This window comes from Vulpes vulpes, chromosome 5, assembly GCF_048418805.1.
Source record: "Vulpes vulpes isolate BD-2025 chromosome 5, VulVul3, whole genome shotgun sequence".
Classification (NCBI taxonomy): Eukaryota; Metazoa; Chordata; class Mammalia; order Carnivora; family Canidae; genus Vulpes; species Vulpes vulpes.
This window is the reverse complement of record NC_132784.1, coordinates 112,476,274-112,498,766: the sequence shown is the minus strand read 5'-3', so window position 1 is coordinate 112,498,766 and position 22,493 is coordinate 112,476,274. Positions and strand designations below refer to the sequence as shown.

General features: G+C 47.8%; 1 long non-coding RNA gene across 1 annotated transcript; it reads right to left on the bottom strand.

Moving 5' to 3' along the window:
* Nucleotides 1-13,828: 13,828 nt before the first annotated feature.
* On the bottom strand, nt 13,829-18,674 carry LOC140599082 (uncharacterized). Its single transcript, XR_012001812.1, has 3 exons — nt 18,069-18,674; nt 14,289-14,379; nt 13,829-14,207 (listed from the first exon to the last, which is right to left on the bottom strand). It is a non-coding gene; the product is annotated as an uncharacterized lncRNA (long non-coding RNA).
* Nucleotides 18,675-22,493: the final 3,819 nt, after the last annotated feature.

Here is a 22,493-nt window from a genome sequence, read left to right as displayed (position 1 = left end):
GAAGAGGAGGATTAAGAGACTCCTAGATTGGGGTGCCTGGCTGCTAGACCATGTGACTCTTGTCCTGGGGTTGTGAGTTCAAGCCCCAAGTTGAACATAGAGCCCACTTTAAAGGTTATAAAAAGTATTCAGCAAGACATTAAAAAAAAAGAGAGGGACGCCTGGGTGGCTCAGTGGTTGAGCGGCTGCCTTCTGCCCAGGGTGTGATCCTGGAGTCCCAAGATCAAGTCCCACATCGGGCTCCCTGCATGGAGCCTGCTTCTCCCTCTGCCTGTGTCTGCCTCTCTCTCTCTCTCTGTGTGTCTCTCATGAATAAATAAATAAAATATTTTAAAAAGAGAGAGAGAGATTCCTAGATTGGTCTGCTGTTTCTCCATATTAGGAGTTTTGCAAACACACCGCTACCACATTCACAGCACCGCCGACACCAGATGTGTGTGTGGGTTCCACACCAAGCAGATGTGTGATTCCACCTGGGGGTCCAACAATTTAGCTCATTTCTGACACAGTCCACCTAGAGATGATCGTGTCAGGTCCCTGAGGCGAAGGGCTCGTTCCCACAAGGCTGCCCCCCCCCACCCCACCCCACCACCCCCCCACCCCCACCCCCCCCCACCCCCCCCCGCCAACCACCACTCCCAGTTCCAGTGTCAATTGCTAAGTCCAGATTGTGACCTGTGCTTCAGACTGCTACCTGTAAGTGAGAGGTTCTTATGATTCCCTCCTGAGTTCTGCGAGCCACTCAAGCCAATTAATCAAACTCAAGGAGGAGTTTGAATTTACTTTCAGTTTCCCAGTTTATTATAAAAGGATAAGATGAAGGATACAGGCATCCCAAATACAACAGAGGCGTGATCAATCATTAACTCCATTTCCAGACCCTCCTCTCCAGAGAACAGGGTGGAGGGGGGGGTAGGGCTGGAAATTCCAGTCCTCTAATCAGGTGACCAGACCCCATCCAGGAGCCCACCTAGAGTTGCCTCAGAACAAAACACACTCCTATTACCTGGGAAATTCCAAAGGATTTAGGAGCCCTGTGTCAGGAACTAGGGCCAGGGACCAAAGATCAGAGCAAAAGGCACTCCTGGTGTTCTTCTCACTTAAGAAATTACAAGGGTTTTAGGATCTCTGCCAGGAACAGGGATGGGAGGGGCAGAGACCAGTATAGATATTATCTATCTTCTCACATGCTCACACATACAATAGTAAAAGAGAACTTACGTATTGTATAAAAGTCCTAGGATAAAGGTAACTGTTGGGCTGATGGGACTGAGGACCTCAAAACGGCCGACCCCAGGCCAGCAACCTCCCAATAACGCTGCCTTGCCGCCCCAACATCTTCCCGCCAACGCTGCCTTGCTGTCCTACCCCAACTTAGTTTACAAGACCTGTAACCCTTGCCCTAATCGGAATGCCGCCCTGCCCCCATCTTCCCGCTGAAAACTCTTCATAGACCCCCCTGCGGTTTGCCTGGGTGCGACTTCCCTAGCCCGTGGCTTCTCGCTCTCTCCCTCCACTGGGGGCCGCGGAACCTCGCCCGAGAGGCGTCCCATTAAAAGCCTGGTTCGACCTACTTTTACCTGGCCTCTCTATTCCATTTCACTACCGATCGGATTAAACCTGACAGTAACCACTAACCAAAAATACAAACTCTTCCTAAATGCCAGAGGGTATATTAAAAAAGGGGAGGAGGGGAGAGGAGAAAACAAATGAAGTAGATCACATGGTGAAAGACTTTAATATATAAAAATATAACATGAGGCTCCTGGGTGGCTCAGTCAGTTAAGCATCTGCCTTTGGCTCAGGTCATGGTCCCCAGGTCCTGGGATCGAGCCCCTTGTCAGGCTCCCCGCTCAGCGGGGAGTCTGCTTCTCCCTCTGCCTCTGCAGCTCCCCCCTTGCTTGGGTTCTCTCTCTCTTTCAAATAAATAAACAAAGTCTTTTTAAAAATAGGGCATCCTGGGTGGCTCAGCGGTTTAGCGCCTCCTTCAGCCCAGGATGTGATTCTGGAGTCCCTGGATCGAGTCCCACAACCCACGTTGGGCTCCCTGCATGGAGCCTGCTTCTCCCTCTGCCTGTGTCTCTGTCTCTTATGAATAAATAAAATCTTTAAAACAATAAAATAAAAATATAACACGAAACAGGCAGATCTGAGGTTAAACATTGATTCCCTCAATAAATATATTAAGGACTCTTACTATGCCTGTTAATGGTTTTCACATCAACTGACAAAGCAAAACCCAGCAGTGTGCTGTGTAGATGAAACACATCTGGGCAGCCCTGGTGGCTCAGTGGTTTAGCGCTGCCTTCAGTCCAGGGCCTGATCCTGGAGACCCCGGATCAAGTCCCACGTCAGGCTCCCCACGTGGAGCCTCTTCTCCCTCTGCCTGTGTCTCTGCCTCTCTCTCATAAATAAATAAATAAATAAATCTTAAAAAAAAAAAAAAAAAAGAAACACATCTGAAATGAGAAATGAGAAGAATCGGGAAAGATAAAAATAAATGACTGAAATAAAAATGTACCAGAGGGTTTTTTTGTTGTTGTTGCTTTTAACTGAAGCAGGGATTGCAATTTTAATGATCGAAGACAGGATAATTCTGACAAAAAATTTTTAAGAGAAAAACTTTTGCTGCAATTTTAAGAAAGAAGAGAAAATTACATCTAATTCGAGGAGAAATAGAAGCACACCAGTAACTGGAGACTGTAACAGATTCCTCAGATCTAGAAAGATGAAGTGAACATGAAATCAGAGTATAGGGATCCCTGGGTGGCTCAGTGGTTTAGCACTTGCCTTTGCCCTAGGGCACAATCCTGGAGTCCAGGGATCAAGTCCCATGTCGGACTTCGGGCATGGAGCCTGCTTCTCCCTCCTCCTGTGTCTCTGCCTCTCTCTCTCTCTCTCTATGTCTGTCATAAATAAATAAATAAATAAATAAATCTTAAAAAAAAAAAAAGAAATCAGGGTATATAGCAAACCTAAACGACGTAATAAATAAGATGAATTTAGGGTGTATTAAACTCTGAATATGGGGAACCGTGGGTGGTGCAGCAGTTTAGCGCCTGCCTTTGGCCCAGGGCACGATCCTGGAGACCCGGGATCGAATCCCACGTTGGGCTCCCGGTGCATGGAGCCTGCTTACCCCTCTGCCTATGTCTCTGCCTCTCTCTCTCTCTGTGTGTGACTATCATAAATAAATAAAAATTAAAAAAATAAATAAACTCTGAATATGCTTTTTTTTTTCAAATGCATTTTAAAGCATTCGCAAAATCACAAGAACATAGCACATTCACATCTTAGGCCTCAAAGAAAGTCTCAGTATATTCCAAGGGGAAAAAAATAATAAAATGAATAGTATTCTCTGGCCACAATGTAATATAACTGGGTATTAACAACAAATCGAAAAGGCTCTTCTAACAGGAAATGTAAAAACATGCTGTTAAACCACTCCTGGGTCAAAGGAGAAATGCAACACAAATTGTAGAATTTTTTGAAAATAGTAATAATGAAAACCGGAATCTATGAGAAAAGTTAAAACAGCTATCAGAGAAATATTTACGATATTAAATACCTATATGAATTAAAGTAAAAATGAATAAATATTACAACTCAAGAAACTAGGAAAAAAGGTTAAGCCAGTGACCACGGAGGGAAGGAATGAGTAAAAAGAAAGGCAGAGATCAATGGGTTTGAAAACAGCAACAAAAATAACAGTAATATCAGATGATGACTGGGATATGCAGCCTGGTTGCTATGGGAACTCAGACTTTGCCTCTTGCACCTCAAGGGGGCAGGAGGGGCTGGCCTCCTCCCCTCCATCCCCCAAAGGTCTAAGGTCGAGCCCCCACCTCTTTGGCAAGACCCCAGTCCCAGCAGTCTCCTGATTCATAACCAGGCCGGACCACGTGCAATAGGGTGGAAACCAAACCGCTCTATGCCGAGTTATTTAAAAGAAAGGCAGGTTTTGTGGTGGGTTTTGTTTTTGTTTTTTGGTTGTTTGTAATGACTTTTTTTTTCTTTTAATAAAAGTATTTTTTGGGAGGTAACACTAATAAATTCCAAACCCATTTCTTTGAAAAATAAAATTAACTTATTGCTAAACTACTCAAGAAAAAGGGAGATGGCACAAATACATGAAATTAGAAGTGAAGAGACACAGAAGAGGAAATTTTATTTATTAAAAAAAATTTTTTTAAAGATTTTATTTATCTATTCATGAGTGACACAGATAGAGAGGGAGAGACAAAGCAGAGGGAGAAGCAAGTTCCATGCAGAAAGCCCGACGTGGGACTCCATCCCAGGACTCCAGAATCATGCCCTAGGCCAAAGGTAGATGCTCAACCGTTGAGCCATCCAGGTGTTCCAGAAGAGGAAATTTTAAAGATATTCCATGTAAATATAATTGAAAAATTACATTAAATGAATCATTTTGTAGAAAACTCCAATTTAGGGCAGCCCTGGTGGCTCAGTGGTTTAGCGCTGCCTTCAGCCCAGGGTGTGATCCTAGAGTCCCAGGATGGAGTCCCACATCCAGCTCCTTGGGGGGCGGGGGGGGGGGGGAGCCTGCTTCTCCCTCTGCCTGTGTCTCTGCCTCTCTCTCTCTGTGTCTCATGAATAAATAAATAAAATCTTAAAATAAATAAATAAAAGTTTTATTTATTTAAGTAATCTCTACACCCAACAGGTGGCTTGAACTCAAGACCTCAAGGTCAAGAGTCACATGCTATTCTGACTGGGCCAGCCAGGTGTCCTGATGCAAAGATCTTATATAAAACATTAGCAGACAGAAGCCAACAGCACATTTAAAAAGTATTTATCTGACCAAGTGGACAATAACTCCGTGAATGCAAGAATGGATAGTCAAATTAGGAAATCCATTAATATCTATAATATTAATTGATCCAAAGTGAAACAAAATGTATGATTATCTCCAGAGATGCAAATTGACAGATTTTAATACATGATAACAAAAAGCAAAGTGAAAGACAAGTGGGAAAAATGTTATAAATTATAAACAAAGAGTTAATATCTCTGAATAAAAAAAAAAAGTCTTCTAAAAATACAGAAGAGGGGCTCCTGGGTGGCTCAGCGGTTGAGCCTCTGCCTTTGGCTCAGGTCATGATCCTGGGGTTCTGGGATCAAGTCCCACATAGAGGTCTCTGTAGAGGTCCTGCTTCTCCCTCTGCCTGTGTCTCTCTCATGAATAAATAAATAAAATCTTTAAAAAATAAAAATACAGAAGAAAACAACCTAATAAACCTTATAGAAAACTGGGCCATGAGCCACCTGGGTGACTCAGTGCTTTAGCCTCTGCCTTCAGCTCAGGATGTGATCCTGGGGTCTGGGATCAAGTCCTGCATCGGGCTCCCTGCATGGAGCCTGCTTCTCCCTCTGCCTGTGTCTCTGCCTCTCTCTGTGTCTCTTATGAATGAATAAATAAAATCTTTTAAAAAAATAGCATATCTTAAAAAAAAAAAAGAAACTGGGCTAGCGTTATCATCAGGCATATCTCAGGAAAAGAAATAAATTGCTGTTAATGATATGAAAATGTACAACATTGTTCATAACTTTTAAAAAATACACATTAAAATGACATGAAGATATGTATCTCACCCTTGAGATTGGCGTATATCTAAACTGTTGATAGCACACTCTGTTGGTCTGGCTGTGAGGAAGCAGGCACTCTGATATGCTGAGTGTGGAAATGCAAACGAGTACAACTTCTACCACAGGGGATCTGGCAATATCCAGCTGGCCCAACCAGCAATACCATTTTATTACCTTTTTTATTAAGCAATTCTGTTGTAGGAAATGGTTGGGGTTTGGAGCCAATGGCCAAGAAAGAATTCTTGAGACATCGGTCCAAAATGGTGGCTTAAAATTTTTTTTATTTTAAGATTTTATTTATTTGAGAGAGAGAGAGTTCATGAAGTGGGAGGAAGAGAGAGAGTTCATGAAGGGGAGAAGGAGGGAGCAGGAAGCCTAACTAGGGGCCAGATCCCAGGACCTGGGATCATGACTGGAGCCAAAGGCAGATGCTTAACTGACTGAGTCACCCAGGCGCCTGGCAAAATAGTGGTTTCATTAAAGCAAGGGGATAGGACCCACGGGGCAGAAAGAGCTGCACCAGGGTCCAGAGGAGTGACCCGACTATATTGCGAGTGGGGAGGGGCTTAGGGATAATGAAAGTCTCTAAGGAATTTTGGAAGCAAGGTTTCCAGGATCCCAAGGGAGTTAGCTGTTGTTAGGAGAAGGTAATTTATTACCGTCTAATAAAACACTAGTCAGGAGACCCTGCAGATGTCTATCAGTGGGTCATATGCTTGGGGGATGATGGCCAACATATGTCTCGGAAGGTGGAGATAAAGGAAGTTTCCAAAGGAATTTTTGTATGTTTAAAGAAGACTTACAAAATCCTGGGGGGGCAGGAGAGATAATGTTAAGCTAAGATTACATTTTGCCTTTAGCAAAGTATTAACTTGGAGACAGTTGAGTCCCCAGAAAGTCATACTGCCTGTTTCAAGGACTTGTCAAAGGGCTGTAAGTAGTAACAAAAATTTTCTTTTCTTTTTTTTTTTAAAGATTGTATTTATTTATTCATGAGAGATACAGACAGAGAGAGAGGCAGAGACACAGGCAGAGGGAGAAGCAGGCTCCATGCAAGGAGCCCGAAGCGGGACTCCATCCCAGCACCCCAGGGTCATGACCTGAGCTGGAGGCAGACACTCAACCACTAAGCCACCCAGGCGCCCAGTAAGAAAAATTCTCTTTCGTCTTTGCTTCTCACATCAATTCCACTTCTAGAAATCTATCCCAAAGATTCTCCAAAAAAAATTATATATATATATGTGTGTGTGTGTGTGTGTGTGTGTATTTATACACACACACACACACACACACAGGAATGAATGTTACTAAATGCAGCACGGTAATAGCTGGAAACAACCTAAACTTCTGTCAACAAGACTATGGTACCTCCACACAAGGGAGTATTATGCAACTGTAGAAAGCAGTGAGGGGGTGCCTGGCTGGCTCAGTCGGTAGAGCATGAGACTCTCAATCTCAGGGTTTTGAATTCAAGCCCCACCTTGGCATAGAGCCGACTTCCAGGAAAAAAAAGGCAATGAGGAATATGCTACTATGGAATGATCATCAAGAAATAACTTTCAGGGGATTCCTGGGTGGCTCAGCGGTTTGACACCTGCCTTCCACCTGGGGCATGATCCTGGAGACCGGGGATGGAGCCCCGCATAGGGCTCCCTGCATGGAGCCTGCTTCTCCCTCTGCCTCTCTCTCTCTCTCTCTCTCTCTCTGTGTGTGTGTGTGTGTGTGTGTCTCATGAATAGATAAATAAAATCCTTAAAAAATAATAATAACTTTCAAAAACAAGAGAAAACTTTCAAGTGAATAAAGTGAGGTGTAGACTATGAAAAGTATGCTCTTGTTTATCTAAAAAAAGGAGACGTAGGACACCCCGCTGGCTCAGCGGTGGAGCATCTGCCTTGGGCTCAGGGCGTGACCCCGGGGTCCCGGGATCGAGTCCCGAATCGGGCTCCCCGCGTGGAGCCCGCTTCTCCCTCTGCCTCGGTCTCTGCCTCTCTCTGTGTCTCTCATGAATAAGTAAAATCTTTTTTAAAAACGAGAGAGCGAGAGCGAGTTAGCTACAAGACAGAAGCTACATAACGGAGTTAGCGCCTCGGCTTGCTCTCGAGCTTAGGGCCCTCGCCTTTCGCGAGACGAGGTCGCCCCCTGGCGGAGGCTGGCTTTGCGGCCCCGACGCCCTGCGCCGCACGGGGTCTCCCGCCTCCCCCCTTAGACTCCGTAGGGAGTGGGGTCCCCAGCAGAGGGTGGAAGATTCTGAGCAATGGGAGAGCAAAGGGTCAGGGTCAGGTTCTAGAAGGAAGTTGGGGAGGGAGAGGGACGGGAAACCCGGGAGGCGCTGAGCCTGGAAGACTTAGGGGAGGAACTTGGGCTTCCTGTGGGTGGAGGGTGCCCGCCGCCTGCGGCTGAAAGGGGTGATTAACACGCTGACGTCACCTGGGGAGAAGCCCTGAGGAGGAGTGCAGGGGAGGATAGGGGTTCTGGGGAACCTGGTGAGGTGTGCTGGCCGGGAGCCCGGAGCCGCGCTGACGTCGGGGTCAGATGCTGTGATCAGACGCGCGAAAGCCTGGTCTTCCCAGAGCCTGGGCCGGGAAAGGCCCTGGCACGGCCGCTTGGGCCCCTGGTGGGGAGGGCCTCGGCCACAGTGAAAGTGGCCCCTGGGGGCAACGATGGGCGGATCCCCGCGTCCTGGCCACTCTCAGGTCTCCTCTGACCTCACCTCCGGGGAACTTACTCAGCAGGAAACTCCCCCCTCTGGAGTCGGGTCTCTAAGGGTGGAAGGCTCCTTCCCCACCCTGTCACTCTGTGGCCTCGCCCTTGGGTGAGAAGCTTGGGAGCGGCCGCCTCAGCGTGCATCTCCAATCCTCTTTCCAGTTTTCTTTTTTTTCTTTTTAAAATATTTTATTCATTTATTCATGAGAGACACAGAGAGAGAGGCAGAGACACAGGCAGAGGGAGAAGCAGGCTCCACACAGGGAGCCCAACGTGGGACTCCATCCCGGTCTCCAGGATCATGCCCTGGGCCAAGGGGGCGCTAAACCGCTGAGCCACCCAGGATGCCCTCCAGTTTTCAATAGGAATCCAAAAGAAATAAACACTAAAAACAGGCAGGCTTCCTAAGTTCGTTTTCTGGTCCCATAACATCTAACTCCTGAATTCACTCTTTGGCCCTAGCTAGCTGCAGAATGCCGTCCAGGCAGCTGCACCGTGGAATAATTAATTCCACCCATCCCCACACCTTTCTTTTTTTAAAGATTGTATTTATTTATTCATGAGAGACACGGGGAGAGAGAGAAGCAGGCTCCATGCACATGGGACTTGGTCCTTGGACTCCAGGATCATGCCCTGGGCCAAAGGCAGGCACTCAACCACTGAGCCACCCAGGGATCCCCCCACACCTTTCTTTGTCCTGCCTTCACTTCTTCTCTTTAAAAGGTGAATTTCAACAATAAATAAAAGGTGAATTTCCAGACAGTTCTGTAGGGAAGACCCTGGGCTCACTAGCTGTGGTAGCCCTTCCGGGGTGCAAAATGCAACATATTCTCTCAGAGCCCATCAGCGGGGAGCACCCTGATGGAGCACCCTCTTCTCCCCTTCATGAGCACTTCACAGGGGGGCCGCCCCCAGATCATGATTTTTTTTCAGACCGTGCTTTTTAATATAACAAAAAGTCTTCTGAACCTTATACAGTGGAGTGTTACTCAGCCTTAAAAAGGCGGGTGTTTGGTGTTTGTCGCAACGTGGGTGAGCCCTGAGGATAGGCCACCCGGTGAAACAGGCCAGGAATGATGCCACCGGGTGAGTGCTCGGTCAAAATCCTGAGCGGGAAGCAGAAGGCTGGTGGGTGGGGGGGGGGGGCGCCTGGGTGGCTCCGGCAGTTAAGTATCGGACTACTATGGACGTAGTCCTTTTGGAATATAGGTGAGGTGTGGTGTCCTGAGCAGACGACCCCAGAGATGTCTTTGGTGCTCAGTGGTGGTGGGTTTATGAAAGCCCTGGGACAGGGGACAGGTCCCATAGGCACAGAGAGCGGCCGCCTGGTGAGGGCTGGTGATGTTCTGGGGAGTTGGGAAAGGTAAGGAAGGGGGAAGCTTCAAAGGGATTTTCATGTGGTAAAGAGGACCTACGGGACCCTGGAGGCCTTGCTATTGTCACCTTCCGGTCCTTTTCCCTCTAGCCAGGCGTTAACATCAGGTCAGTCGGGAAAGAACAGGGCCCTCTGCCCCTTCAAGTCTCCGCCCCTGGGCTGCGGGTGATCGGGACATTTAAGGGTACCTGCGTTTCCTTCTGGAGCCAGGTTATGGCTAAAAAACGCTTAGGGCAGCCCGGAGTGCCTGGGAGTGTCCCACACACCCCACCTGGGGGGAGGGAGGTCAGCCTCACTTTGTCCTCAGCTCCCTCTGCTCCCTCATCACTAATACTGTGGGACTGTACGCATCACAAGGGCCCAGATGGTAAGTTTTATGTTCTGTGTATTTTACCGCAACACAAAATTGAGGAAAAACAAGTCGTGCGTACTATGCACTTGGCTGAGGACCGCCAGGGAGGGAGCCAGGCCGGGACCCTGCAGCCAGAGCCTCTAGCCTCTGGCCCTGCCCTGAGCTCCTCTCTGAGCTTCGAGGTTCTTCCTTCTGCCTCGGACATCACGCAGTCATCATTCAGGCCTCGAAGTGCTCCTGAATTTTACCCCTTCCTTTTCCTCTTGTCAGGAACCAGGCACAGGGTCAGTCATTTCCTACAAAAGTCTGGATCAGACTACTTTGATCATTTGCATCATTTTTTGAGCCACTAAAATATACCAGGGCCTCACCATTGGCCGCATGTTTCACTGATGGCTAATACCAGGCTGAGCGACAAGCACCAGAGAAACCTTGTGAAAGGGGTTTTACCAAGTAGACATTCAAAGAAACCCTTAGGATCTGACGCCCCCTGCACGTCCCCTCCCCCGGGAGCACTAGGCTTGTGACCGCCAGCTTCACAGCCACAGCTCAGCCCTTCTGCCCATGGGTCCTGTCCCGGTGACACTCAAATAAGCTTACTAAGTTGCAGCCGTCAAATGTCTCCAGAATTCTTTCTTGACCATCATGCTAGACGAGCTTGCAGCAAAACAAGGATAGTATTAGTACATTTTACACAGGAGAAAACTGAAACCCAGGAAAGTCAAACAATTTGTCCACAGCAGCACAGCTAGGTGCAACTTAAAAAAAAGATTACTTGGTTTCAGAAATAGTTCCCTGATATAATCCACCCCCTGCCACTTCTAGATTAATATAATTTTTAATTGGGCATATAACTTCTCAGAATAAAAACTGTATTTCTGTGGATCCCTGGGTGGCTCAGTGGTTTGGCGCCTGCCTTTGGCCCAGGGCGCGATCCTGGAGTCCTGGGATAGAGTCCCATGCTGGGCTCTGGCCATGGAGCCTGCTTCTCCCTCCTCCTGTGTCTCTGCCTCTCTCTCTCTACGTCTATCATAAATAAATCTTTTAAAAAAATAAAAATAAAAACTGTATTTCCTGGCCTGAATATTTCCTTCTATAATTAAAAAAATTTTTTTAACTTAAAAAAAAGACCCCTGAAATTATGGCCAGAAGACCTAAATTCTAATCTCCAAAATTAACTGGTTATGGCCTTACACAAATTATTAAGTTTCTCACTCTCTCAACTTTTACATTTTTCTAAATGAAAGAAAATAATTTATATACTTTTTAAAAGTAGTTGGAAAAGGACAAAAGCGACATTTTAGATTTTATTTTTATTTTTTTTTGACATTTTAGAATTTAAGTTGTCATATAACATTACGTTAGTTTCAGTTGGACAACATAATGATTCAGTATTTGTTTACTGTGAAACAATACAGTACTATGAAACAATCACCCCAATATTTAGTTAAAATCCATCCCCATATGTAGTTACAGAAAAATTTTTTTTAAGGTTTTATTTATTCATTCATGAGAAAGAGAGAGAGAGAGAGGCAGAGACATAGGCAAGGGAGAAGCAGGATCCCTGTGGGGAGCCCAATGTGGAACTCAATCCCAGGACCCCAGGATTATGACCTGAGCTGAAGGCGGGCGCTCAGCCGCTGAGCCACCCAGGTGCCCCCCAATTTTTTTCTTGTATGGACCTTTAAGGTCTACTTTCTTAGAAACTTTCAAATAGACGACACAATATTATTAAGTCCAATCACCACATTGTACATCACATCCCTAGAACTTATTTTATAATGGAAAGTTTGTCCCCTTGACCTCCTTAACCCTTTTTGCCCACCCCCAACCTCTGCCTCTGGCAACCACCAATCTGCTATGAGCTTAGTTTTTTAGACTCCACATATAAATGCTGTCATATGGTATTTGCCTTTCTCTGACTCATTTCACTGACCATAATGTTCTCAAGTCCCATCCTTGTTGTCACAAATGGCAAGATTTAATTCTTTTCTATGAGTAGTATTCCATTATAGACACACACACACCCCACATCTTCTTTATCCATTCATCTATCACTGGGGACTTCAGTTGTTTTCATATCTTGACTATTGTGAATAATACTGCAGTGAACATGAAAGTACAAACATCTTTTCGAGATAAGTGTTTGTGTTTTCTTTGGATAAATACCCAGAAGTGAATTGCTAAATGATATTGTAATTCTATTTTTTAAAGATTTTATTTATTTATTTGGGAGAGAGAGAGCACAAGCAGGGGGCAGGGCAGAGGGAGAGGGAGAAGCAGGCTCCCCACTGAGCAGGGAGCCTTGGCCTGCGCTGAAGGCAGCCGCTTCACTGGCTGAGCCACCCAGGCGCCCCGATTTTAAGTTATTCCTGATTATACTGCAGAATTGGTGCCCTGAACTGCCACTGTCACTGGGCACGACAGTGCGGCTTGCATGTCTGACTGGTACTCTCCCCACTGGCTCCAGGGACGTGTGAGCTGTGCAGTCGCCTGTGACACTGCACTTAGGAAGGCCATGCTCTTGGTTTGATGCTCTGCGGTTTCCATCCTGAAATTCCCAAGAATGTTTGAACAAGGGGCCCTGCATTTTCATTTTGCACTGGGCTATCCAAGTCACGTAGTCAGCACCAGGTGCTGGACACTGCGTGCTGCTCATAGGGCCACTGTCACTGTCCCCTCTAGAGACTGGATAACCCTGACCAGGAATCACTCCCCGTCTTCCCTGCTGCTTTTCCTCACCTGTTCCCAATTCAAGATGAGGGACCGCAGCATCTAAACTGCAGTTTCCAGCTGCAGTGGGAACTAGAAATATGAATATCTAGTATTTTATGGTGGGAGGGAACTGTATCTTCTGAGGAGGAAGTGGGTGGGAGTCCTCCAAACATAGGAAGTAGGTTCAGAGGCTCAAGAGCCAAAGGGGATCACAGATGCTCAGTAAGATAGAACGATAGGTATATATAGATTTGTCCCATTCTTCGAAATAACTGTCTAATATTCTGCGGGAAGACATACTGGAACTCAGTCATTGCCCTGCTGATGGGCATTCATGATATTTCCACTTTTCTACTACAGTGTTGTAACATATCTTTCTACATTTGGCCTCACGTACTTAGGATTTTGTCTCAGTAAGCTAGGTTCTTAAGGGTGGCGTAGCTGGACAAGATGTTGAGTATTTACTGCCAGATTACTTTTTAAAAAATATAGTATAGTAACTTACAGTCCCACCCACAACGAAGTGCCTTATTCCATCCTTCAAGTTTCTGAATATTATCACTCATTTCTTTTTATTAGTCTGATGAGTGAAAAATGATATATCAGGGAAAATAAAAAGAAAAATGACATATCAGTATTCTTTTAATTTCTGGTCTCTTGGCTACTAGCACTTTTTCACATGTTTATTAGCCACCTGGAGTTCCTTTTTTTACAAATTACCTATTCATATCCTTTCCTCATTTTTCTTTCATTTTCTTCCTTTTTCTTATCAATTTGTAGGTACTCTGTGTGTTACAGATACTCTATGTCATACGTGTTGGAAAATTTCTCAGTGTGTTTCTAGTTGTTTTTTTTTTTCTCTATGGTATGCTATCTTTAGTCTTAATTTTTTTTTAAATATTTTATTTATTTATTCGTGAAAGACACAGAGAAAGAGAGAGGGAGAGAGAGAGAGAGAGAGAGAGAGAGAGAGAGAGAGAGGCAGAGGGAAAAGCAGGCTCCATGCAGGGAGCCCAACTGGGACTGGGACTTGATCCCAGGTCTTCAGGATCACACCCCGGGCCAAAGGCAGGTGATAAACCACTGAGCCACCCAGGGATCCCCTAGTCTTAACTTTTTTAAGGTAGCTAAATATGTCTTTTCCTTTATGACTTCTCTTTTTGATTTGTTATTCTTGCTTAAGAAAGTTTCACCATACATTTCTGTGTTGACTGGTTACAATAAGCACATTTAAAAACAAAACACTTTTTTTATTTATTTTTTTTCAAAACACTTTTTTTAAGGAAAAAAATCTAAAAACCATGAAAGAGTATGATGAAAACCAGTATTTTTAGGTCCAAATCTATTACCAACCTGCTGGAGGCTCAGACAAGTCACCGAATCTCTCAGTATCTCCCTGTCTTAGTTTTACAAGTAGAGGATAATACCACCTGCCCTGCTGACATCAGAGGGTCGCTGTAAAGATAAAATCAGATTTTAAAAAAGAGTTTTGAAAAGTATAAATATGGATTAGAAAAGTATAAGATATTGGGGTACCTGGTTGGCTCTGTCGGTGGAGTGTGCCACTCTTGATTTCAGGGTCATGAGTTCAAGCCCCACGTGAGGTGTAGAGATTACGTAAATAAAGCTTAAAATAAAAATATAAGGTATTATTACTATCATGTGTTTTCCCTCTTTACTTGAAAGGTAATGTGATGAGTAAAAAGAGTCATGTTCCATCTTGTGCCAATTACTAAGCGCTGTGCCTCTGAGCTGCTTGTTTAGTTTCTGTAAGGTTCACTTTCCTCATTCTTAAAATAAAAGAGTTGGTCTCTAAAGTTTCTTCCTGCTATAAGGACCTGAAAATATTACAGCGAAAGCCCGAACAAGAAAGTTATGTGAATTTTTTCTTTTTGCATTAAAAGTATATTCTTAGGATCGAGTGCTTAACTATGTATCTTAAAGATATGTAAATGGAGAATGGGTTGGAAGAGGACAACTGTACATGCACGGACACTCATTTGGAGTCGTCTGCAGTGGCTTAGGTGAGGGATGGTGGTGGATTGAACCAGGATGAGAGCAAAGGAAACAAGCAGTGAATTAGGCTTCAAAGTCTCACCTGATCATTTGGTCCATGTTGAGGTGTTTAAGTCACAGAAAGCGCTGATATGATGGATAGATACAGGTACAAAAGCTTTAGTAGCAAAACCAAAATTTATTTCCCATCCTGATCCAAATTTGTTCTCCAATTTTATTTTTTAAAAGATTTTTATTAATAAAAGATTTTTATTTATTTGAGAGAGAGAGAGCGTGAGCAGAGGGAGGGGCAGAGAGAGAAGTAGGCTTCTGGTGGAGCAGGGAGCCCACATGCAGGGATCCATTCCAGGACCCCGGGATCATGACCTGAGCTGAAGGCAGACGCTTAACCGATGGAGCCACCACCCAAGTGTCCCTTCAATTTTATTTCTTAATACCAAGGCTCTTCCTAGTGCAGACTAATATTTCGACATATGTACTGGCTCACAATTTACTCTTTATCCTCAAATATGTCTGTGTGGGGGGAAGGTAGCATATTTTATAACTGGTCCAACCTTGTTCCTAAGCCTCTGTCCCACAAGATGGGGAGAAACAGGGGAAAATCTAACTACCTAATTTAAGATCTCTCAGTTCCTTCCTGTTTTGCATAGTAGTGGTGATTGTATTTCCAAAGAGACCACATCAATATCTCCCATCCCAGGAACTGTTTTGCAATGTGAGCTGGGCATCCACCCTTGAAGAGGTGGAGTCTATTTCCTTTCCCTTTGAAACAGAGTTGGCCCTGATTACCTGTTAGAATGGGATGGAAGCCCTCATATGTAGCTTCTGGGGTACAAGCCTTAACAGATCTGTGGCTCCTGTCTGCCTCTGTTGGAACATTTCTCCTGGAAGTCCGTTGCATGTAAGAGGTCACCTTGCCAGAGACAGAGGCCACCACGGAGAGAGGCCTAAAGCTATCTTGATTGTTACAGCTCAAGCCAAACTCCCATCAGAACAGCCCAGCTTAAAAAACAAAACAAAACAAAAACCAGCCCAGCTGACCCCGAGATTCTTTTTTTTTTTTTTTTTTTTTAAGATTTTATTTATTTATTCATGACACACACACACACAGAGGCAGAGACACAGGCATAGGGAGAAGCAGGCTCCATGCAGGGAGCCCGACGTGGGACTCAATCCGGGTCTCCGGGATCACACCGTGAGCTCCAGGCGGCACTAAAACGCTGCGCCACCCGGGCTGCTCTGACCCTGAGATTCTTAACCACAGGAAACAAACTGGGTGATTAAGGAGGGCACGTGATGGAATGAGCACTGGGTATCATACGCCACTGAATCGATGAACTCTGCCTCCAAAACTAATAAACACTATATGTTAATTAATTGAATTGAAAATAATAATAATAATAATAAAGAACAGCCCAGCAGAGCCCCAGACAATCAACAGAATCATGAGAAATAGCAAATTATTTCAAGCCACTAAACTTTGAAGTGGTTATAAAGAAATGTAGCCCCATAGTGTTTTGGGGCTAACTCAGTCCTTCTTGGTAACTGTTTGTTCTCCTGTTATTTCTCTTGATTCTTCATAAGGGTTGTGCAAGATATTCCATACCACATGCTCTTCTTTTTTTTCAAAGTTTATTTATTTGACAGAGAGCATGAACAGGAGTGGAGGGGCATAGGGAGAGGGAGAAGCAAACTCTGCAGAGCAGGGAGCCCAATGTGGGGCTCCATCCCCAGGACTTTGGGATCACCACTTGAGTGGAAGGCAGACACCTCACCAACTGAGCTACCCAGGGGCCCCGCCACATGCTTTTTTTTTTTTTTTTATAAGATTTTATTTATTCGTGAGAGACACAGAGAGAGGCAGAGAGAGAAGCAGACTCCCTGCGTGGAGCCCGTGGGACTTGATCCCGGGTCTCCAGGACCACACCCTAGGCTGAAGGCGGCACTAAACTGCTGAGCCACCCAGGGATCCCCCCACATGCTCTTCTTAAATGTGATGTTGACACACCTCCCAATGAGGGGTGGAATCTATATTCTCTCCTCTTGAATTTGGGTGGGTCCGTGACTAAGATGGAAGTAACACAAAGTTTAAAAAAAAAAAAGATCTCCTCTGCAATCTCTTGGGATGCTCTCCTTTGGAATCCAGCTGCCCTGATGTGAGGAAGCAGATCTATGGAGAGGCCACGTGGATCCCAGCCCATAGCCAGCATAACCTCCGAGCCCATGAATGACTCCAGGTAATGCCAGCGGCCAGCCTGTCAAGTCATCTCTAAGGCTCTGTCTTCCAGCCGAAGTCCCAGAGATTTCCGAAGAGAAACTGTCCCCATTCTACTCTTTCCCGATTCTTGACCCTGGAGTGGCTCGTTACACAGCAGTAATCAGAACACTGGCTCAGCACCCTCAAGGCGGCATCTAGGTGCATGGGGAGCGGTCATGGGAGCAGAGGGAGGGAGGCAAGCTCAGGGCCTGTGGCTGACCCATGGGACCTCGCTGCTGTCTAGTCTTTTCCTCTAGTTTCAGCCCCTGCCCAACCGGCTGCTTTGTCTCAATTCTCTCCTTCCCTTGTTTACAGAAGGCGTTGTCTGGTCCCAGTGCCTTTCCTTGGAAGGAGATGGTTCAGTCTCTTCAGAATCCATTCTTCTCTTCCTCCTCCTCCCAACTCCCAGTGTGGCTGGATTCCCTGGATGGCTGGGTGTTCTCCCTTTTTTCAACTCTTTTTTTTTTTTTTTAAGATTTTAATTTATTCATGAGAAACAGAGAGAGAGGCGGAGACACAGGCAGAGGCAGAAGCAGGCTCCCTGCAGGGCGGTGATGATCCAATTTAAAAAGGGATTTGTGGGGGGAAAAAAGGGATTTGTGGGGCCCAGGGTGGCTCAGTGGTTCAGCATCTGCCTTCAGCTCAGGTGACCCTGAGGTCCTGGGATAGAGTCCCACATCGGGCTCCCCACACGGAGTCTGCTTCTCCCTCTGCCTGTGTCTCTGCCTCTCTCTCTCTCTCTGTCTCTCATGAATAAATAAAATCTTTAAAAATAAAAAATAAAAAGGGACCTGTGGACAATCTACAAATGACCTGGGTTTGCATCTAGAATGGAACCTCAGGTATGGGTCACAACCTTATTTCTTCATCTGTTGCATTTTGATGGTGATTATCTCCTCACATTGTTAAAATGACTAAGTGACGTTGTAAATCGTAGTCCGATACAAGATAAATGAAAACAAAAATTAATTATTATGACTAAAAAAAGTGTATTGGCCAGTTCAAGACCCTCCCAGCTGTGGCGAACCGCGGCGCCGTCCTACCCTAGAGTCCCAGGGAGCACACACAGCGGGTCCGAGCGGTTCTGGTCTTCCGCAGGCCGGGAGCCGGCGCCGGAGCCACGGGCACCTGCGAGCACCTGCGGGCGGCTGCGGGCACCTGCGGGCACCTGCGGGCGGCTGCGGACATCTGCGAGCACCTGCGAGCACCTGCGGGCGGCTGCGAGCACCTGCGGGCACCTGCGGGCGGCTGCGGACATCTGCGAGCACCTGCGGGCACCTGCGAGCACCTGCGGGCGGCTGCGGGCACCTGCGAGAGGCTGCGGGCACCTGCGGGCACCTGCGAGAGGCTGCGGGCGGCTGCGGGCACCTGCGGGCGGCTGCGGACACCTGCGAGCACCTGCGAGCACCTGCGGGCACCTGCGAGCGGCTGCGGGCGGCTGCGGGCGGCGGGTCAGGAAGCGCCCTCTTCCCCGCCCGCGACACCCCGGCTCCGCTCTGCTTCCCTTCCGCGCCGCGCTGCCCGTCCCGCGTCACCAGGCCCTCGCTGCCGGGAACCGACACCAGCCCTTCCCGCCTTCCGGTCGTGACTCAGCCTCACTGACGGGAAGCCTCCCAGCCTCTGGCGCGGGCAACCGAGCGGGCGCGGGGGCCTCCTCCGGCGGGGGCGGGGCCGGCCTGACGGGAGGCGGGACTTCCGCCGGCGGGAGGCGGGGAGGCGGGGAGGCGGGGAGGCGGGGAGGCGGGGAGGCGGGGCCCGCGGTCGTTGGTTCTTCGCGGACTAACGGGGCGCCCCGGCTCGCCTCTTTCCGGAACCTGAAGCGTTGCACCTCGGGTTTGGAGTTTCCGAGATGTCCGGGTAGGCTGGCGGGCTTGGCTCCGGGGCAGGGCCGCGTCCCGGGCCAGGAAGGCGGAATCCCCGCGTCACGAGTTAACGTTAACGTGCCCCGGTTTGTCTCTGTGGTGAAAGGTGACTCCTCTCACCCTGACCTGACGAGGCTGCTCATTCTGCATGACGTCTCGCGTCTTTTTACCGTACTTGAAGTTTGTGTTGCACTGCCCTGTCCTCTATTATTTTTTTAAAGATTTTTAATGGTTTTTTTTGTTTTGTTTTAAAGATTTTATTTATTCATGAGAGACGCCGAGAGGCAGAGACACAGGCAGAGGGAGAAGCAGGCTCCATGCAGGGAGCCCGACGCGGGACTCGATCCAGGGTCCCCAGGGTCACGCCCCGGGCCGAAGGCGGGCTCCAAGCCGCTGAGCCCCCCACCCAACCCCCGGGATCCCCCCTCCTCTATTTTTAAAAACACTTTAACATTCTCTAGTAGCTACTATGTGAACGTAATAAAAGCAAGTCCAGGGGATCCCGGGGGGCTCAGCGGTGGAGCGCCGCCTTCGGCCCAGGGCGTGACCCCAGGTCCCGGGATAGAGGCCCTCGGCGGGCTCCCTGCATGGAGCCTGCTGCTCCCTCTGCCTGTGTGTCTGCCTCTCTCTCTCTCTCTGTCATGAATAAATAAATAAAATCTTTAAAAAAAAAAAAAAAAAGTCCAAACCTCGATGTATATGCACGAAAAGTAAGTCTCCTTTCCCGCTCTGCCCCCCCGCCTCGTCCCCTCCCCAGAAGCAACCACAGTTAATCAGTTTCCTGTAGGTACTTGGTGGGTGATTCATACATGTGGGTGTTTACATGTGCGTGCTGTGGCTCGAAGGAGGGCTTGGGAGCCAACCAGCAAGAAAGAATTCTGGAGACATTTTTGGCGTAAAAAGGTGGTTTTATTCTAACACAGAATAGGACCCAAGGGCAGAAAGAGCTGCCGTGGGATTGTGAGCAGCAATCATTTTATACTTTGGGATTGGGGGAGGTTTCCAAAAGGATTTTTCCTATGTTAAAGAAGACTCACTGGATCCTGGAGGCCTGGCTATTGTCAAGGTAAGGAGGTCCCCCCCCCCACCCCAACAAGGCCCTGGGTGTTCTTGGGAGACTGTTACACTGCCTCGGTCCAGGATTTGTCAATGGGCTGCAGGTTGTAAGGAAACTTAATTTTATCTACATTTCTTTTGCCTTTGTTCTCCACATCACATACTTATTATATATTCTCCATTTTCCCTCACCCACGTACCCTACACCCAAGTCTTTTAGAATTAACATAACTTGGAGCCCCTGAAGGAGTCCAAAAGCTAGGTGCTATGCAGAGTTCTGTGGTTGGCCTTGAAGGTACGTCTAGCTTTTTGACAGTTGAGGCAGAAGGCCCAACTATGGGAATTACAGGTGCATTTCTGGCCTTCACAATGCATGGGCTGTTTCTAAACTAAAGGGAGAGGCTTGTCTCGTCTTCTAACTGGACTTGGGCAGGATGGTGATGGCTGACACTCCTGACTTGGCCAGATGGAGCCCATTTCCCCAGCAGCATGTGAAGCTCTTGCCCGAAGTCCCGAAGCTTGAGTAGGATTACTGGCCTGGGTAGAGTAGCCTCTCGGAAAGCCAACGCTGCTTTTGCATCAGTGGGAGATCCCTGGGGCCCCTGTGAATAGATCATAGTGGTGCATGTTGCAGGTGAACTGGGAGCCCCTGGGCCCTGAGACCTCCACCCGGCCAGACCTGAAGACGTTGTCAAAGGTTCTTGGTGTTGTCACAACAACGTATTCAAGGACAGACACACAGCAGAGTGGACGGATAACAAGCAGGAAAACTTATTAAAGTGAGAAGTACATTCTCGAGATATGAGAGCGGTCAAGCTCGAGGGAGAGGGAGGGAGAGAGAGAGAGAGAGAGAGCACACTGCATGCCCTGGTGGTTGGGTTCCTATCTTTTGTTGACAGTTGTTAACTAGGGGATGGAATATGTATTACTTGGGGTGGGAAGCAGGGTTCTCCCCTTTTTCTTCCGAAGTTGGTCAGGGGTTTCAGTCATGGTGATGTAGTTTGGGAACAGAGATGAGGTGTGGTGGGGTGAGGTCCCGACAACCAAGAAGGAAAGCTTGAGACGTCTTTGGTGCTCAGTGGTTGTGGTTTTACGAAAGCGGGGGGGGGGGGGACACGACAGGTTCCACTGGGCACAGAGAGCTGCCACCTGCTGTGATGAGCTAGGCTGGTGACACACTGGGAGTTGCTGGAGGTAAGGAAAGGGGAGGCTTCAAAGGGATTTTCATATGGTAAAGAGGACCTACAGGACCCTGGAGGCCTTGCTATTGTTAAGGTTGATTTTCCCTCTAGCCAGGCATTAGCTTCAGGACAGTTGGGTTCTTCCTGGAGAAACGTGGCCCTCTGCCCCTTCAAATCTCTGCCCCTGGGCTGCAGGTGATCGGGACATTTAAGGGTATTTATCTGTATTTCCTTCTGGAGCCAGGTTATGGCTAAAATGCTTAGGGCAGCCCGGAGTGCCTGAGGATTATCCCACACACCCCACCGGAGGGGATGGGGGGGTCAGCCTATGCTTTGTCCTCCCTCTGCTCCCTCATCAGTGGCATCCTCCACTGTAGGCCCGGCTGGCTTGATCCGGCTTCCTGTGGAGGGCTCCAGGACAGGCCTGTAACCTTCCCATAGCTGGCCACCACTTCCTCCTTGCTGGCTTCTAGGTCTCCTGTTAGAGCCTAACATGCCGACTACTGCGCTCAGGCCCCAAACGCCTGTGACCCAGGCATTTCCTTATTTCTTAGGCAAGCCTCGCTGATTCTATCCTGAAACGCTTCAGAAGGCTCATCCTACTTTCCTCAGACCTGGGGTGACAGCAGCCTGGGCCCCGCATGACAGCCGAGAAGGGAACAGGGTGAGAAGACCACGGTGCTATGAGCTTACTTCCAACCCCCCTGGGAAGTCACGGACTCGTTTGCTCCCGGGTACCAGGTCTATCTCCCTGTCCCTGGATTTCCCTTTTGCGTCCCACCAAGGATCAGGCTTTGGAAGCTCCTGGCCAGTCAGGGTGGTGCAGGCCTGTCACCCTACTAACTCTTCGTACTCTCCATAAAGCCCTGAAATATTCTGAGCAGCAGGGAGGGAGTCCGTTCAATGTCCGCAAAGCTCTGATGCGCCCCTTTCTCTTCCCCAACCTTCTGGCATCTGGTCAGAAAGGAACTAGTGGTCACCCAGCAGTGCCAGAGCAGCTGGTCTGGGGCAAGGCTGAGGGAGAGCCGTCAGCCACCTGGGGCTCCGGGTAAGACTGAAGCAGGGCCACCGGAGGAGCTGCAGTTACTCCTTGCCTGCTGCTGGTTGGCTGTAGTTTATGTTTTTCTCGGATCCCTTCTCTCTGCCCTGCTGCACCTCGCAGGGAAATGGATTTCCCCTTGCTCTCACCTCTTGCAAAGCGAAAGCCAAATTTCTCACATCTTACAAGGCGTTCTACTGCCCTCTAGCTCTCTCTTGATATAGTCTCACGGGCTTTTTGCTACTCCTGGAATGCAGCAGCTCCTGCCATAGGACCTTTGCACTTGCTGCCCCTCAGCCTGGAAGCTGGGCACCCACCTATCTACAGGGC